Below are 6,105 nucleotides of genomic sequence, written 5' to 3'. Positions count from 1 at the left end.
AAAAATATTTTTAAATGTTTATATTGTAAAATTTATATTTTACATGTACATATTTAAATATACATGTAAACATATATTTGTATATGTAAAATATATAAATATAAATATATATCAACTTTTTAGTGAACATATAAGTGAGATTAGAAATGCAAAGAATAACTTTCTATATTTTTCTTTACATATGTAAGGTTTTCTATTTGTCAACTTTCAACTAAGCAGAAAATACCAAGAGACAATTTAGATATCCAGATTATGTCAGCTGTTGCTATATAGTTCTTTCTGTTTATGAAGAAATCATATTATCAGCCATCTTTTAGAATTTAATATTTTTTAACTAGAGAATCTTTTCTATGTTGAAGGAAAATACTGAATTACGCATAGCTGATTTCAGCTCTGTTTACTGTTTTCCTACAATTTTCTAATTTCTTTACCAATTGATGCTTATAAGAAAAACATAGCTAGAATTTTTATATACCAGTTGAATTAAAAGTAGAAATAAATTTCTAAATTTATTCATTTATGTCCATATGCCCTAGTAAATGTACATTCTTGATTTACTTACTAATTAATTTTTGTCAGCAATTATATTTACTTTCACTCTAAATGCTTATTATTTGAATACCCTGATTTGACAATTTCCTAACAAAAAGTGTTTATTTTAAAATTTCCTTTAGAAATTAGACAGTAAAGACATTTATAATCTGTCAGTTTGCTAATTGCTTTAGTATTTTATACTGTGTATAATATGAATGATAAGTATGTAATATTCATTAGCCTTAAGATATATATCAGCACAGCAAAGTTAAGTCAGGTTTTGAAGATCAAAATAACACTAAATATCATTGTGATTTTACTGCTCCTCCTTTTGTCCTTCTAATAATAGTGTTATGGTCAAATGAGTAGCAGAGGGAGACATGTCTCACCCACTCACTCAGCAGTCTTGTACCCAATGCCATAATATTGTCAGGTGTTCCAACATCACAAGAAAAACTGTGTTAGCACAGTTAGAGGAAGTTCTTGGAATTCTATGTGTCCTTTCCACTATCTGGGAAGGAAAGCCTTTGAAACTGTATTTACATATGAAGGCCCAAAAGACAGGAAAAGGCTCACCTATAGTGCTCAAAGGAAGAAGCTCATTAGCAACTTTGTGTGGGGGATGGATGGCATTGACTCAGAAGACTGTGATCCTCCCCCCCCCCCCCAACACACACACACTATGCCCTGAAAACAGAGGCAATAAAATCCAGGCAGAAAGCAGTCTCAGGGATAACAAAGAAGTAATAAAGGAGATAGTAATCCTCTTACACCAGGCGGACCTTCACACAGGATATTCAAAACTTTGTTAGTAATTTACCGTTATCCTGTTTGATTTAGCAGAAATGTCATGCTTGCCAAAATTCCTGCACATAAGCTACTAAATAAAACTGGGCTCTAGGGAAGGATTGGGACTATTTCTCCTCTATGAGATTGCTCACCCTTTGCTCCCCAGAAAAGGCAGATAGTTGCTGTGTCATTTTCATCCACGCTGCGGTTCCTGCCGGTCAAGGAACCCCTCACTTTTGGGTATCCATGCACCAGTCCTAGAAAATTGGTACCACCTTTACCTGTCAATCAAAATGTAACTACCTCACCCCAATCTCACCAACCATATAAATCCTCGGAACAAAATAGTCTGTCTCTTGCCTCTCTTGGCTCTCTTGGCCTTCTGACCTCAATGCCTCTGGCCACCCTACGGTGAGGTAGCCACCCAGACCTTTGGCCACCCTTGCTTTTGCTCTCCCATTCACTAAAATTTTGCATGCATGCCAAAGGGCTCACTGATCTGTAATTCTTTACTGTACTGGCAAGAAGAACTAGGGTGTCTCTAATAATAATAAAATTCTTTTTTATACATGTTGACATTATGAGTCTTCCTATCTTGTTTCTTCAAGTCTGTTCCATGGCCCCTGAGTAGTTCAAATTATTGAAAAGTAATAAGAAAATCAACTTTTTATATGGCACATGGTGTGAGAGCAGACTCTGAGGCACTTGTGGCAGAGTAGTGAGTATCATGGTTAGTGGGAACGGCAACTTAGTTTTACCAAAAGAACACTTGTCATATGACAGTGTTTTTGTTTGAATTTTATTCTTTTTAATTGCATTTTCTTTTACATTAAGTTTAATATATTTTTTCTAGTTGAATGAAAGTTATTTGCAGAAAGAGGTTATATTTAGTGTGTTTGTTAGATACTTACTTGGAGCATTTTTTGATTCACATATCTCAAATAACTTATTTAGCACTACAATAACATATTTTTTTCTTACTCTGAACATGTAATTGTACTCTGTTAATTAATACCATGTAATCATGTGTTAAAAGATACCAGGACTTGCTTATTATAAGTTAATGTTTTATATCATTTATAAATAAACAATCATTGTTTCTCTAGTAAGATTGCATTAAAGATTTTTTTTTTTAATTCATAGGGGTCATGCTAATCTTCTTTGTGTTGTTCCAGTTTTAGTATATGTGTTGCCAAAACAAGCACTAAAGTATTTTCTTTATGATAATAAAGGTATTTTATAAATATTTGAAAATGGACTTTAAAAACAAAATAAATGATTGACCTTAGAGATTTTATAATACAATATATTATAGTCATTTAAAAAATATAAAGTAAATACATTATATTTGGAAACTTTTCTTGGGATATTTATAAATTGTCTGAAGCTATTTTGACCCAAGTTAATAACTACTGCCTCAGTATACAATGGATGATCCCAAATTAGTGAAGACAATCCTGCTCACCTATTTATCAAATTTCTGTCAAGCAATCAGATAATCATAAAAGAAATTTAAGTCCTCCTAAAAGGGAAATAGATTATCATTTTGAACCTATCCCTTGCCATCTGGAAACCCTCATTGTAATATCAGTTATTATAATGTTTAAAGAACTTTCTAATTTTCACTTTACAAGTCATCCTGTAAAGTAATTGCCCCTAATCTTCACATCAGTTTTGAATTTGAAAGCTCTCAGTTCACAGATTATCCTTTTTTTTTTCAGGTTTATTTTATTTTATTTATCTGTTTTTAGAGAGAGGGGAAAGGAGAAAGAGAGGAAGAGAAACATCAATGTGTGGGTTGCCTCTCACGTGCCCCCAACTGGGGACCTGGCATGCAACCTAGTCATGTGCCCGGGCTGGGAATTGAACCAACGACACTTGATTCACAGGCCGATGCTCAATCCACTGAGCCACAGCAGCCAGGGCTTCAGACTATTCTTAAATGCACAATAAACTCTTACTAAATACTATATTATTGATCTGAATATTTTAATTTTATTTTAGGAGTTTTAACTATATCACCCATTATACGATATAAAAATGATATGGAAAAAGAAACACATACAATTGTTTAAGCATACATTTCATATCTATGGCAGATCTGAGTTTAACCTATGAGCCAGAAACTATTTTAATTTTGATCACAAGTAACAATGAAGAGGATAAACTATGCTAAGTGAAATTAAATGGAAAAAGTTAAGAACCATATGATTTCATTGATACGTGAGGTATAAAACTGAAAACAACAAATGAACAAAGAAAAACAAACAAAAACTCAGAGATACAGACACAACAGTATGTTGGTTATAAAAGAGGAAAGGGGCTAGTGGTTAGTAGTTGAGTATAAAGGGATCAAGTATGTGGTGACAGAAGAGGATTTGGCTTTGAGTGGTAACACACAATGCAATAGGCAGATGACATACTACAGAATTATACACTTGAAACCTATGCAATCATATTAACCAATGTCAGCTCAGTAAACATTTTAAAAAGTTGCTCAATTTTATAAAAAGTAAAGAAAACTAATTTTTAAGATAGAAAATAAAATTAATGAAATGGAAATCTAAATCCATGACTCAAAAGCCAGTTAACACAATTATATTTAAATTGTTAAACTTAAAATTTGACAACTGAATATTTTAAGTACAATAAATTATTTAAGATAGTGACTTTTTAAAAATGTACATATAATTTTTTAAAAATATTGTCAGAAATATTTTATATATTTAGCTAACTGTTAACATTTTAAGAATTCTAAGTACCAAAAAAGGGAGCTAGTTATTATTAATAGTCTTCCTTAGTTATTAGTTGTGTATTTTGAGCAAATATTAGTTATTTTAATCTCTATGCACTTAGTCTTGATCACGTCTAAACTTGTGTATCTAAAATTAACTGTTTTAGAAATACAAAACTATAATCTCATTTTAGTGAAATATGAAAAGCTAAAACTAGAAGAGTTGAAATATTAGAACAGAGAGTAGAAAGGTGGTTTCCAGGGGTTGGGGCCTGGAGGAAGTGGGGAGCTATTGGTCAAAAGTTAAAGCCTTTCAGTTTTAAGTGATTGATTTTGAGAATATAATGCACAGCATAACTATTACAGTTAATAATACTGTATTTTACACTTGAAATTTGCTATAAGTGTAAATCCTAAGGAAAATGGATTCAGTCAGGCTCCCTCACCCAGATGTCCGGGTATGAGCAGCTTAGATATAATAATTAGAGACTCGCGCGTTCAGAGCACTCGCCATTATGTAACCAATGATGTCATATTTTGGCAAGCAGCAGGCTTTATCTATGCATAGTATATAGGGAGGGTGGGACCCCCACTGGTGGGAGTGAGTGTCTCAATACCCGGAATAAAGGCGTGTCAGAAATCCCCTCAATTCTGTGTCTTTTCTTCTGGCTGCCAGAATCCAGATTGAACCTGCCAGGCCTCGAACATTTACAGTATCCTAAGTGTTCTCACCAGACGCAAAAATCTACGGTAGCTGTGTGAGGTGATGGGTGTGTTAACTTGATTGCTGTAATCATTTCACAGTGTATAGATATATTAAATCATTATGTCTTGGGCTAAGTGTCGCTGGTTCGATCCTCCAGTCAGGGCACATCAGAGAAGGAAAACTCTGACTCCAAAAAACCTCCACTGCCTTGCAGCATACCTCTTCAGGGGAAAGGCTAAGGGAGTAAACCCCAACAGAAAATCCGGAGCCGGAGTCCCTAAGGCGGTTTGACGTTGTAGTCAACACCGGCAACTCCTGCGGGGCACCTGAAGCCAAGCTGTATTGACTCCGTCTTTCCCTTGGACCCTTCAGCTGCGAAGAGAGGCGGGGTCTGCTGCATGGGCAACAGCAGACCCTCCATATCACCCTGCCCAGGCTCTGTAGCTTCAGCTTCACTGGAGAGGACACTCCAGTGTCATCGCAAGATGTCGATTCAACACGGGAGGAGACAGATACCGTGTCACTCCCGAGTCGGACTGCACAACCATTCTCGGCGGTGCAGATAGACTCTTAAGAAGCTACACCATCGTCTCTCGAGACGGACGGCTGCCGACGACGATGTTGTACAACTTTAAAAAATCATGTTTTACAACATATATCTGGATACAATTTTCATTTGTCAATCATGCCACAATAAAGCTAGAAAAATAAAATAAAATTTTAATAAAGAAAAATGATGTAAAAATGTTAAGGATAACATTGTTCCTAATTTTAATATTAATAAATATATTAAACTCTTTTAGTTTTACCTTGTCTGGGAGCACTTTATCTGCTTTTCCATTCTAAATGATAGCTTTTCTGGAGAGAGTAATGTAGGTTGTGGGTCCTCGTTTTTCATCACTTTGAATACTTCTTGTCAGTCCCTTCTAGTATGCAGAGTTTCTTTTCAGAATTCAACTGACATTCTTATGGGAACTCCACTTTAGCTAACTATCTGCTTTTCTCTTGCTACCTTTAAAATTATATCTTTATCTTTAACCTTTGGCATATTAATTATGATGTGTCTTGTTGTGGTCCTCTTTGGGCCCAGCTTGTTTGGGACTCTCTGTGCTTCCTGGGCTTGTATGTCTATTTCCTTTACCAGATTAAGAACGTTTTCTTTCATTATTTTTTAAAATAAGTTTTCAGTTTCTTGCTTTTCCTCTTCTTCTGGCACCCTTATGATTCAGATGTTGGTACATTTGGAGGTGTCCCAGAGGCTCCTTAGTCTATCCTCATTTTTTTAAAATTATTTTTTCTTCTTGCTGTTCTGATTAAATGTTTTTTTTTTTTTTCTCTTCCT

General features: G+C 34.5%; 1 pseudogene; it reads right to left on the bottom strand.

Annotated features, from left to right (window-relative positions):
- Positions 1–2,430: 2,430 nt before the first annotated feature.
- Positions 2,431–2,528, bottom strand: LOC150022059 (U6 spliceosomal RNA; annotated as a pseudogene).
- Positions 2,529–6,105: the final 3,577 nt, after the last annotated feature.

The sequence above is a fragment of the Furipterus horrens genome, unplaced genomic scaffold, assembly GCF_987537825.1.
Source record: "Furipterus horrens unplaced genomic scaffold, mFurHor1.1.pri manual_scaffold_1, whole genome shotgun sequence".
Lineage (NCBI taxonomy): Eukaryota > Metazoa > Chordata > Mammalia > Chiroptera > Furipteridae > Furipterus > Furipterus horrens.
The sequence above is the reverse complement of the archived record's forward strand: the minus strand, read 5'-3'. Positions and strand labels throughout refer to the sequence as shown.